Raw genomic sequence first — 13,011 nt, forward strand, 5'->3', positions numbered from 1 at the left:
CAAGGCCACCATCTTCCACCTATACCTGGTGATGCTGCTTCCCCGCAGAGGAAAGAATGCCAGGCAGGAAGATGAAAGGTTCCAGATCGAAACCCACCTTTCTTGCTTACAGTTTTAGAAGGGCCACTTCCTCTCACTAGACTTGGGCTTTCTCCTTTGTAAATTTAGGAGGCTGGGATTGACCTCCACCTTCGCTCCACCAGCAGTTGTTTCGGGCTCGTGTTAAGGCATTCTCTGTGCACCATCAGAACACTTCTCTGCCTCTCCTGCTCCATCTGAGACTATTAGCAGAGCAGACACCGGCACAAGACGGGAGGTGCCCAAACCACGCCTGTCACATGTCTACCCCTCATCCACTCAGTCACGGGCTTATCTCAATGGCTTGTGTTTTTATTGACCTTTAAATGTTTGTTTTTGGTGTTTTTGGTGGCGGAATCTGGTGTGAAAACAGGGGTCAAAACAACTACATTTCTTCAGCTATGAGGACAGGTGAGTGGACACAGGGCCCCGTGCAGGCTGTGGAATGTGCACCCAAGTATGTGGGCATGTAAAAAGGGGGCTGTTCTGTCCAGGTGATAAAGGCTCACATGGAGGAGGAATCATCCTTCTACAGCATTCACTTACACATCTTCATCAAACACAGCAGAATTCTACAGGAGTAAATGTTATTAAATGTTTCACGCAGAATCACACACAAACGGCAGGCCTGCCTCGGGAGGAAGAGGGAAGACTCCAAAAAGAGTCTCTTCTTCAGATCCCAGGTCTGCTACTTCTTTGGGGGTGCAACCTGGGCTGAGGTAGATTATTTAACTTATATTTCAGCATCCTCCTCTGTACTCCACACTGTAAGCATACACCATTCCATTGGTTTGTATGAGATAAATGAGCTCATACATGTACACCCTTACCAAGACGCCTGGTACGTGGTTAGCCATTACTAACAACTGGTATCAGATGCATATACAATTTCTCTTTATTTTCACAAGTAGTACATTTGCCTTAAAATACATATTGCGTTTACAAGTAAAATGCTAAGTTGCCCTTGGCTACTAGAAACATACCTTTAATATTTCCAATCTCTGCTTTCTAAGTTACTAGGTTTATGACCTTTGTCCTTTTTCAATACTCAGTGATTGTATATTACATTTCTACACATTACGGGAACAAACGTTTTTATGAAACATTTAAATATTTAAGTTCTAAAAATTATATATGGGGAGAAAATAGGATAATTGGATAAATTTTTTTAAGCATTTTAAACACTTTTAAGTGCACATCCCTTGGACTGCAAGGAGATCCAACCAGTCCATTCTGAAGGAGATCAGCCCTGGGATTTCTTTGGAAGGAATGATGCTAAAGCTGAAACTCCAGTACTTTGGCCACCTCATGCGAAGAGTTGACTCATTGGAAAAGACTCTGATGCTGGGAGGGATTGGGGGCAGGAGGAGAAGGGGACGACAGAGGATGAGATGGCTGGATGGTATCACTGACTCGATGGACATGAGTCTGAGTGAACTCCGGGAGTTGGTGATGGACAGGGAGGCCTGGCGTGCTGTGATTCATGGGGTCGCAAAGAGTCGGACACGACTGAGCGACTGAACTGAACTGAACTGAACTGAAGTGCACATCAGTGGCATTAAGTACATTCACATTGTTGTGCGAAGTGTCATCATGGCATAATGTTTTAGAAAGTAAAACTGAAAATATTTATCCAAGCCAACTTACAACTCACTAGAGATGCAACCAGCTTTCAGAAGGAATTTTCATAATTATCATTAGGGGCGTAACTAGGCTGTTTTCATAGTTGGCACCCCTAAAGCAAATGACTCATTGTCAATTACAGTTTATAGTTATATTTGAACTCTTCTTCTCTCAAGACTCTACAGGTAATCTTGGCAGTTTATCCTTACATATTTTAAAATACTTCTGTACACGAAATATCTCATATATAGAAGAATTGCTAATCCTCCAATTCACCTCCAATTCCAGATATGCTGACTTGTTTATAGATTATCCCTGTTAAGAATGGTGATGAGCTAAAAACGTCCCCATCCTAGAAAGAAGTAACTCATTCGGCGCTGTGTTAGTATATGCACAGCTGTGCCATTAAACCTCCCATAGCAAATGTGAAGATACTAATAAAGAGTGAGAAAGACTATGCCCTCAAAGGTCGTGCAACAACACTGTCTCCTAATACCAAAGCCCCTAAGCATATAGGTTCTTTTGAGTACAGCCTTTTCTGCAGAGGAAATACAAGCTTAAAGCTTGTCAAAGTAAAAAGTGACACGAGCTGGTTTTGCATGGGCAGGATTCTAACCACTATTCTGTCTTGAGAAAGAATGCTATTTTAGAAAGTTAAAGGAACAAAAGAAAATTTACAACATTGTGCCTGGTATGTTGTCTGGCTAATTTTTTCCCAGGGTAACATACAAGGATCCTAGGCCCCCAACAGCTTCTAATGAATGAGTTCTCCAGCAATGATTAGCTAAGATGCTAATGCTTTTACTAGAAGCCTCAATGGGGCTTTGACAGGGCTTCCCCCTTGGGCCAGGATTTCCAATGTCAAAGAGATGGCAGGAAAAAGAAAGTGCAGACAGACATTCTAACCCTTTCCACAGTCCCATGAGATATTAAAACAGAGGACACACAAAGTGCCAGATTAAAGCTTGTCCGCAGTGAAGATGCAAAGGTGTACTCTCCAAGCCTGCGAGAACACAGGTGACGAAGCAGCCCCGAAGCAGACTGCTTCACACAGTGGGCGGCTGCCTTCCTGACAATGGAATGAGCTTTGGGCTCTATCTGGAAAATGTCAAGTGTCTCATCAATCTCCCCCAGGGCAAAGAGAGACAGGCTTGTATTTAACATCTTACCTACAGGTTGGGGACCTCAGCAGCAGGGGGGACGGCTGCTAAGGTTGACAAATGCCCAGCCCTGAGTAAATCATAGAGGTGTCACAATCAGTCTCTGAAGATGAGAACTTCTCTTCAAGTCCCCTGACTGCTAATCAGGACCCACTGGGGGTAAATCCGAGTGGAGGTCTCTCCTGGGGAGGCTGTAGCTCAGCTGAACATCTCCCAACTATGGGTTTTTAATAAGGGGACATTTGAGCTGATCAGTAAGCAAAAAGTCTTAGAATGAGAATGTTTATAAGGGTCTTCAAAGGAGCCCGACTCTTGCCTTTGCTCTTGGTGTCAGAAACAGTGTTGAAGCTCTTGAAGGGAGTGGGTGGCAGGGAAGAAAAGAATAAGTATATTTCATTTCACAGTGTATTTAGGAGGAAAACGTGTTCCTGAAAGCTCCTTCGGGGCTCAGAGCTTTCCTGAAAGAAGGTTAGTAGGGCCCTGTTGCTCAGCTGATCACTCACCCGCTAGGTCAACAAAAAGCAAAAGTAAACGCCAGGGGAAACCTACCAGAAAAACCTCTCCCTCTGATTCCTGACTTGTGTCACAGATGAGGTGGGAGCAGGAAAGGCTGGCCCACACCCTTCTGATGACAAACGGGGGCAGAGCAAGCCCGGTGTGGAGAGAAGAGGCAGAGGAACCCACAGCTCTGTTTTATTTGGGGAGAGAGGAGAGGGTGGGGAAGGAGCAGTCAATTCTAAAACACGGAATGTTTGCTTCCACCAACTTACTGGGAAAACGCCTCCCCCCATCACCTATCTTTCAAAACCTTTCTTGACTATTGAACACAAAACGTCAACCACACAGTGGAACCAGAGCTGGCAACACCCAACCAGGTCTTCACCTTGGCACTTTCACCTGCAGTGAAAAACCCAAGATGCTTTCAGTCCCCGCAGTTAATCCGCTGTCGCACAACAATCCACAGACACCCCTGAGCGCGACACCCTGGGAGCAGAGATAAAAACGCCTGCGTTTTCAAGGTACATTTTCAGCTTCTCTCAATGTCCCCAAACCAAGAGGGGGGGAAAAAAAGCACACAGGCGCCAAAGGATGCTCTAAAGAGAAAAAAGCGCTCGCGATTCATTCCAGGAAGACAACCATGGGTCAGGAGAGAAGGGGTCACAGACAGTCAAACCCCAGGGGCAGTTTCTATGCAAACAGCTGTTTGAAAATGGACTCCCGAGGAGTCGGCATGGGGGACACCGGGACCCGATTTCTTTCTGGAGGCCCAGCAGTTCCCCAGGTCTCTGCACTGGCAAGCGGTCCACCGCGTCCTTCCATCCCCAACCCCCGGCTCGTGTCCCAACCCAGCCACTCACCGAAGCGCCACCGGCCCGGCCGCACGAAAGGCTCCGAGGGCGCTGCCTCCGCCCGAGTCCCCGGGGAGCCCCGTTTGGCCAGTGCCGGTTGGGCCGCCGGCGCCTGCGCGTCCTTATCTGGGCGGCGGCGGGAGGGTGAGGGAGAGGGCGCCGGTGCGCGGCCCAGATAGACGCCCACACGCGCCGCGCAGGCTCCGCGGCGGGCCCGGGGCGCGCGCCGGGGAGGCCCGGCCGCCCTCGACGCTGGGACACGCGGGCCCGTCGGGCGGACGCCGGGACCCGGCCAGACCCTGCGCCTCCCGGCAGCGCCGGGCGAGAGTCCTCCGGCAGAAGGTCCTGGAGCAGCAGCCGCACCGACGCGCCCCTCCCTGGCCCCGCTAGGGTCGGCGACTCAGCCCCGCGCCTCCGGGGCCCCCGCCGAGCCTGGTTCCCCCAAGCCGAGTTGGGGGCTCGCTCACTAGGGGAGGTGTCACTGGGCTTGACGCTAAAGGAAGGGGTCTCCCGGCTTGCGGGTTCCGCCAGCTCCTCGAATCTCAGCGGAGACGCTTCCCCAGGTCCGGGGTCCTAGTCCCGGGCGCGGGGGAGAGAGCCTCGCGGCCGCAGTGCGGAGCGGCCAAAGGGAGCGGGGCAGAGCCGGCGAGGAGAACAGACGGGAGACGCCTGGTGTTTGGTCAGGGGATTAAACCGGCAGCCCCGGGTCCCTGAGCTGGGGCACCGCGGCGGCTGGAGGTGACCCGCCAGCCCACCCCTTCCTCCCTCAACTTCGACGAGCGCAGGGTTCAACTTCCAACCTGAACTTCGCACGGGCCGAGTGGACGTGCCAGTGCGAGTGCCGCTTTGTCGTCGGCCCGCATCACTCGGACGCCGTTCTGGCCAGCCCCGCACCCACTGGCAGGAGGGGCGAGTCGTGGCTCCCAGCTGGCCAGGGAGCCGGCGCGGCGCCCCTCGCTGCGCGCTCTTGGATGGGCGGGGATCCAGTGGGAGCGCAGTTTATCCGAGTCCTCGCAGCTAAAGCTCAATCAGCCAGCCGAGGTTTAACCCGGAGGCGGCCAGGGACCTATCTGGTTCTACGTACGCGCGTCCAGACCGGAGCGTCTTCCCCTCAAGGGGTCGATCGCTGTCCTCTGCGGCCTGGCGACTGCAGCCACCAGGTCGAGAGAGCTCAAACCTCCCCAGCCTTCCCGGTGAAGCTCGAAGACAGCCGAGACTCGGCGCCCCAGCACCGGGTCCGGGCTGATCCGCTCCTCCGGAGTGGAGGACTCTCCGTCCCCGGGTACTCTCGAGCAGCGATAGCTCCGCCGGGGCCGCACTGCTCACTTACCCGCGGCCGGAGCTCCCAGTGCGCGCTCTTCTCCCAGCCGTCCGCGGTCTCCCGGCGCCGCTGCCTTCTCCCGGCTGCTGCAGCCGCGTCAGCTCGGGACCGCGAGGGGGCAGGGCGGCGCGGGGCGGGGCGCGGCCGCTGCCTCAGGTAACAATGCTGCAGACCAGGCTGCTCTCAGCGCCAGCTGCAAAGGGCAGCACGCCCTTTCCTGCTCGGCCCTTCCGCCCTCACTCCGGGAGCGCCCACGCCGGTGCTGCCGCGTTCACCTGCGCGGGACCCCGGGGGCGTGGTTGCCAGCACCCGAAGGCTGGCGCAGAGCGGCCACCGAGGAAAGTCGAGGGGCGGCAGGGGACAGAGAGGTACGGACTGTGCAGAAGAACCAGGTGTCCTCCTGGAACCAGCAAAGGGAGGCGCCGAGCTGGTTCTGAACCCGCAAGTGGCTCCACAAAGGAGCCTCTGCGACAGCCTCCCCAACACCATTGCCAGTGCACACGCGCGCGCACACGCATATTAGCACATTCATGCACGCTCAAACCCCGCGCGCACACACAAACGCGTGCCAGGCCTCCCTCTGCCCAACACACTCGTTTCTACCGGGAGCAGGAGTCAGCACTGGGGTGAACTGTCCCAGCCTGCGTGGCCGAGTCCCAGCCGGGCCGTAGCTTCCCAAATCAGCTTCTCCCTGGCCCGTGTCATCCGGTAAGTTTGTTACTTTTTTTTTTTTTATCTCCTCAACGATAGTGGTAAGAGAAACCTTTCAGTTATATATAAAAGAAAAAGTCCATCCCAGGACTGATTGAATAAACAGAGCTGTCTGGGAAAGGCCCCTCACAGGAGGAAACCCGGGAACGGTTTAATTGCATCTTTTTTCAAAGTGACTTGTGAGCCAGGCAGTGAGAAAGGAGTAATCAAAGAAAACCCATCCCGAGCGAAGCGGCTGATGGGAAATCAGCTGCAGGGGTGGGGAGGTGCCCTCTGCGAGGATGAAGTCATTGCTACCTTTGGCTCTGTGCTCGCAGATAGCAGACCAGGGCTTATCCAGCTTCTGGTGCCTGAGGACTTCCGCCTTTGTGCCCTGGTCCACAGCCCCTGAATTCCCAGGACAGAATTCCCGGCCTCCAAGTGGATAGAAAACGAGAAGCTATTAGGATAAAACCGAGAACAAACAACCCCCCACCCCCAAACAAAATCCTGCCCAGCAGGCTTACACTACCATCAAGAAAAGTAGATCCAGGGAAGACCATGGAAAATCTCAAGGGGTGCGGAGTGTCTGTTACAGAAGAGATGGCCTCAGAGGAATACTGACGGCAGAGGCAAAAGTTAAAGTGAAGTCGCTCAGTCGTGTCTGACTGTTTGCGAACCCACGGACTGTAGCCCACCAGGCTCCTCCATCCATGAGAATCTCCAGGCAGGAATACTGGAGTGGGTTGCCATTTCCTTCTCCAGGGGATCTTCCCGACCCCAGGATCAAACCCGGGTATCCTGCCTTGTAGGCAGATGCTTTACCATCTGAGCTACCAGGGAAGCCCAAAAGTTAAATTACAGAATAGCAAAGTGAGGCGCTAATGGCATCCTCTTCTTTTATGTTAACCTTGCCAGATGAGGCATCTACAGACACTTCTTGCTCGGCAAGCCCCCTTCCTCACAATGTACTGAGTGTGCATTCTAAAATCAGTCACTTTTTTTGCAGGGTCAAGTCCAGTGACCCATCCTCAGTCCTTCAGCCCTTTGATGTCCTTGCAGCATCCTGACTGCAGGCCTTCTGTCTGTCTCTTTACTGACCCTTCTTGTCCTCTGAGGACAGTAACTGGATTCTTCTAGCTCTTTATTTCCCCTTATCCCATGGGTACTGCCTTCTGACTTCAACCCACAGGGGTCCAGAATTTGTAGGGCCTGAAGCTTGGATATACAACTCCCCAGGGAGCTTTTAAAAGAAGAACAGTTAAGACTTACAAACGCAACCCAGCTTGGTGTCCCAGGGAGTGTCTGGGGAAACTGAGAGGCAGGAGAGTGAGCTCTGAGGTGAGTTCACCTCTGACTTCACCTCTGTATCCATACTCTGTCCCTGTAATGGTTCAAGTCCAAATTCCTTGTCCAAAAGTCAACTCATCTGTCTCTCAATACTAGTACTCTTCCATCTGCACCCCTTATTTAAGACCTGATTTTTAAAAAAAATATTTTTTTTGTTGTGGACCATTTTCTTAAAGTCTTTATTGAATGAGTTACAATATTGCTTTTGTTTTATGTCTTGGTTTTTTGGCCACAAGGCATGTGGGATCTTAGTTCCCCGACAAAGGATCGAGCCTGCGTCCCCTGCATTGGAAGGCCAAGTCAGTAACCAGTGGACCTCCAGGGAAATCCCAAGTCCAGATTTTTAAAATTTAAAATCCCAGTTTTCCTCTGGGTTCTTTTTCTCTTTCACATTTTTAATATCCAAGTATTTGCACATTTGTCGTTCTTTACCAAGTGGTATCTACTCCATCTGTACTTTGTATGCACCGCCACTATCCCAGCCCCGTGAGAGGAAGGAGGCGGTGGTTTCTTTGCTGTTGGCTGTGTTTCAGGCATCACGCTTGATTCTCACAACCTTCCTAGAAATCCTACCTTTTCTATTTTGCAGCTTGGATAATTGAAACCTGGACTCCTGCACCCACTGCTTCAGCAGTCTCTCTGCCTCTCCTCCTGACTCTGCTGTCAGGTCAGTGTTTTTCAAAGCCTGATTTCCATCCCATCACCCACCCTTTTGAAACCTTCTGTAGGTTTGCATAGGTGCCTGCAGGGGGGAGATGGCCATCTTCTGTCTGACACGTCGGCAGCATCCTTCCTTCGTCTTCTGCAGCGTGAAGCACCCCATTTCACTCAGTTTGTATAGAGATGCATTTTTGATGTATCTGCAGGAGGAGGTGAATTCCACGTCCTTGTACTCCGCCACCTTGATTCCCTCCCATTTCCCTTGAGCAGCACTGTGTGCTGACCCTGAAAGAAACACATTTATTTTCATTCTTCTTTTCTGAGTTGTGCATATGAGGCAGCCAAAACGCCCTTGAATAGAGCAGAACACAGTTCTCACTCTAATGTCCCAGTGGGTTGGATCTGAGGCTGCAAATCCAGAGGGCAATTTATCCTTCATTCATTGTGAGCCACACCTTCATCTCACCTAAGACTGTGCTCAGGAGTTAAGATCTGCAGTTCATCTGTTTCCCAGCAATGTGCCAGCCACTCTGCGGGGAGGCCAGAAAGCCTCTTGAAGCCAGGCTGCCCAAAGTCAGCGCAGCTCCTGGAGTTTGTGGCCAGGAGGTTGCTGCTGCTGCTGCTACTTCTGGGCTCCTGGGCCGTGGTCAGCCCGCACCTCTCCAGGCCAGCTGGGCCTCCTGGGAGCGTGGCAGGGGCTCCGAGTGGCTTCCTAGGTGCCAGCTGCAAGCCCTACTGAAGAATTCTGTTTGCAGCTCTCCCTCCCTCTCCCTAGGCTGTCCTTCCCTGAGGGCTTCATTTCCTTTGCCCAGATCATTGTATTTCTTTCAGCCTCAGCTCCTCGGCCCTGAAAAGCTTTCAGTTTCTCCTACACGGAGCATTTCGGATTTGGATCTCTCGTTGTGTGGGTGCTGAATCACTCAGTCATGCCCAGCTCAGTGTGACCCCATGGACCACAGCCCACCAGGCTCCTCGGTCCACAGGATTCTCCAGGCAAGAATACTGGAGTGGGTTGCCATTCCCTTCTCCAGGGGATCTTCCTGACCCAGGGATCGAACCCAGGTCTCCTGTATTACAGGCAGATTCTTTATTGTCTGAGCCACCTGGGAAGCCATGAAAGAAAACTTTCAAACCAAAATGAGGCAAATGTCAGGATGCAATCTAAAGAAGACTTCACAGTTCTGAGACAGGCTTATCTGCTCAAGCAGTGTGGTCCTCTGGGGACCACGGTGACACACCAAGTCCCCTCTGGCTTAGTAGTGAGGCTGCAAATTAATTTTTAAATCTTTCTCTCCCTCTCCCTTTCTAATATAGACTGAGATTTACTTCATCTTTGCTCTTCTTAAAACATGTATTTGATGAAATTAGTTGTTCAGTAGATTATGGGCTATATCTTTGCTCTTAACAATTGGAAACTGCAAAAAGAAACAAACCTTACCACCTCTGTAGTTAAACAGACTTGCAGACAAAAGCAAAGTCTCACCAGCCCTTCTAGCAACAGCCATTTCTAAGAGAAATCGCTAGACCTTGTTTCCTTCAGAAAACGAAAGTGTAAAATGAATAAAATGAGCAGAATTTATAACATCACTATGAATGCAGATGTGCATCCAATACCTTATTGGCAAACTGCAGACACTGTATTACTATAATTTTCCAAACAACTCGGAACTGACAAAATGAGGCTTTATTTTTGTAGGCTAAGACTTAAATTTGAATAGCAAGTTGCCTTTTATAAACATTGGAAATAATGTCTAGGTTCTGATCCTTAAGAGGGAGAAACTTTGTTTCTGGATGCTAAGTAGTGATCTCTGAAAGTTGTAAATAGAAAATGTTTCCACACGTGGTATTGATATCCATGGTAGCATTAACGGCTTTTCCTTTGCCAGAGGTAAATACAGGTACTTTGTCAACAGCAGTGCCTCGTTTGTTTGGGGGTAGGAGAGATTATGGACAGTCCTTATCCAATGTACGACTGATGTAATCAGATGCCCCTTGTCCCTACCTGCCCATGTTTCCTTACAGCAAAGTGTCCATCTTCTCTTTTTTAAGACGTGTGTGTGTGTTTGGAGACAGGGAAGAAAAAGGAGACTTAGGTAAGAGAAAAGCTGCAGGTATCACTGAGTTTTTACCCAGAAAACCTTCGGCTAGACTTTTTTTTTAGTTTACATTTGGTACAGTGCTTAGAAAACTGGTTGATTTTAATTACAAATGTATGTCTAGCTGTTATAACATTCAAATTATGAGGAAAAAATAGCTTTAAAATAAAACATGAAAGTATATCACTTCTTTCCACTACCCATCATCAAAATCAAGTGTGCGTCTCAGTAAGAGGAATTAAGGTAAAGAGGGTGTCAGATGCCAATTTCTTTGGCTACCGGTTCTGTTTCCAAGTTGTTTACCGTCCAAGAAGTTAGAAGAGCAAACAGTAATTTGAAACCATAACACACACGGTATGGGCATTCCCCAAACAGAAACCCAGCGAACCAACAGTGTCGGGATGCGATGGTGTGTGTGTGTGTGTGTGTGTGTGTGTGTGTGTGTGTGTGTGTGTGTGTATGTGTGTTGTGTATGTCCCATACAGGGCTTTGTAGAGTGTATGAAGGTGGGAGAAAAGCCATGTTGATGACTTAGCAATTTGGAAAGCTTTTCTTTTTTTGCTGCCCTGGAAAACTGAGTTTGTATTTAGTTTATGAACAATCCCTTTGCACTAAGCTGCCATTAGGTCGGTCAAAAAGTTCATTGGGTTTTTCTGTTAGATCTTACGGAAAAACCCAAATGAACTTTTTGGCTAACTCCATAATAATAAGGTAAATACTCTGGGTATGATAGCAAACAACAAAACTAGCCAATAGCAATTAGCATTTTAACATTTCTCAAGCCAGATTTATAAAAATAATGAAAATGGACCATTTTAAAAACTACTTACGCATTTTTGACTGTGGTGGGCTTCGTTGCTCTGCAGGCTTTCTCCAGTTAAGGCAGCGGGGCTGCTCCTCACTGCAGTGCGGAGGCTTCTCTTGTGGAGCACAGACTCCTGAACCCAGGCTCAGTAGTTGCGGTGCCCTGGCTCAGCTGCTCCTTGACATGTGGAATCTTCCTGGATCAGGGATCAAACCCATGTCCTCTGCATTGGCAAGCAGATTCCCAACCACTGGACTGCCAGGGAAATCTGAAAATGCACCACTCTGGAGAAAGTGAAGAGGGTGAGCTTTTTGTTGCAAACACCGTTATTCAGGTTTTGACTGGCCTTGGCACAAAGACAATCCCTGCCGAAACACCCAGTGTCAGTTTCCTCACAGTTCCATCCTTCTGTGGGCTGACCAGGCTAAAACTGGCAGGGGGAGCATGGCATGAAATCCAGGACTTCTCATCTTCACTCCTATTAAATAGCTTGCCGGCTCCCTCCTGAAGAAAGAGGCTTCTATGTTTAATCTAACTCACAGAGGGAGTGGTATTACATGTTCAGGCATTTGTAAAGTGGACGAAAAAATTTCCCCTCACATTCTAAGTTCCTTTTATGTAGCGTTCTTGTGCATATGATCACCTTGTGTAAATTGTATATTAAGTCATAAAAAAGACTAAAATGTACCTATACAAAATATTTTCCTATTGGTGATGATGTTTCAGGACTAGGCTAGAGAACAGGGCAAATGACTTTAATTTTTCTTGAAATGTCGCTGGTTTTCTAAGTAAAACCCTAGATTCACTGCCTACTACATCCTTTTGTTGAGGATGCAGGTGAAGGAATTTCTGAATTTTAGAGTTTCGAGCTGTTGTTTCCTGTGGGATGATGAATGAGCAGTGTTGCTCCCAGGCTCTGGTTTACGATGGGGGAGGGGATGCTCAGCAAGCACACAGTGACACACAGGACTTGACTTTACACTGTACAAGGGGATTTTTAAAATTTTGAAATGGCTTCACACACACACACACAAAGGGAGTTTCTCTTCCCAGGAAAATTGAATACCCTTTCACTCTGGATTTGTATTTATTTCAAATTTGGGGTCACAAAGACAGGTCCCACTTGCAATTTTAAGGGGAGGATAAATAAGGAAAAGCAGAGAAAATGCTAGTTGTTCACACAATTTGTTCTGCTCTCCATATTCCTTATTATCAAAGATTTGAACGTACTTCCTAGCTTCACAGTCTTCCCTTTACATGCAGGCCCTCGTCACAGTTGATCTCAATAATGAGACTAATTTCCAAGGGCCCTATTTACCTGCTGTGCAGAGTCAGGCTAAACCTTGTCTCCTGGAGGGGAGGGCAAAAGGAAGGAATTCTAGCCAGCAGCTCTACCGCACAGGAACTCATAAAAAAGGGGGGCCCCTTGTGATCCCATGCTCACGGTACAGAGTCTACAAGGGTCACTTGATGTTCAAAGACCTTTGTCCTATGTGACAGGCAGGACTGAGGCACCATAAAGAAATCAGAGAGGCTGATTCAGGAGACTGGAGCAGGCCTAACGGGAGAAGGGGCAGTCACAGAGATGATGACTCACCCCCAAATCCTTATTAGCATTAGACTGTTAACAGTCACATGTGATTCTACTTGGGCTAAAACTCTGGAGTAAAACTACCAATGACATTTTTTGTATGAGTGTCTTTCCTGTCAAAGTAAGCTGATTTCTTCTACATTAGACTGCAATCATCAATATCACAATAAAGGACTTTTACCAGAATTGTTTTCAAATTCCGGAAGATTATTTTTGCGGATTCTAGGGCTTTCCTGGGAAACCCTGAAACAGACATGCACCCTAGTCCCTGTGTATCTAGTTATAATC

The 13,011-nt window shown here is 49.2% G+C and overlaps 1 protein-coding gene and 1 long non-coding RNA gene across 3 annotated transcripts in view; one reads left to right on the forward strand and one right to left on the reverse strand.

Annotated features, from left to right (window-relative positions):
* Nucleotides 1-5,625, reverse strand: part of FHDC1 (FH2 domain containing 1) — a 40,583-nt gene extending 34,958 nt beyond the window's left edge. The window contains exon 1 of one of the 2 annotated variants that reach the window (XM_024977521.2): nucleotides 5,541-5,625. The gene's annotated coding sequence lies outside the window, so the exon portion shown is untranslated. Of the gene's footprint in view, nucleotides 1-4,219; nucleotides 4,296-5,540 lie in introns of those variants that run through there. The other variant, XM_024977522.2, reaches the window with a different exon arrangement.
* Nucleotides 5,626-5,754: 129 nt separating this feature from the next.
* On the forward strand, nucleotides 5,755-12,909 carry LOC112442011 (uncharacterized). Its single transcript, XR_003029969.2, has 3 exons — nucleotides 5,755-6,239; nucleotides 8,161-8,238; nucleotides 11,194-12,909. It is a non-coding gene; the product is annotated as an uncharacterized lncRNA (long non-coding RNA).
* Nucleotides 12,910-13,011: the final 102 nt, after the last annotated feature.

Source organism: Bos taurus, chromosome 17, assembly GCF_002263795.3.
Source record: "Bos taurus isolate L1 Dominette 01449 registration number 42190680 breed Hereford chromosome 17, ARS-UCD2.0, whole genome shotgun sequence".
Classification (NCBI taxonomy): domain Eukaryota; kingdom Metazoa; phylum Chordata; class Mammalia; order Artiodactyla; family Bovidae; genus Bos; species Bos taurus.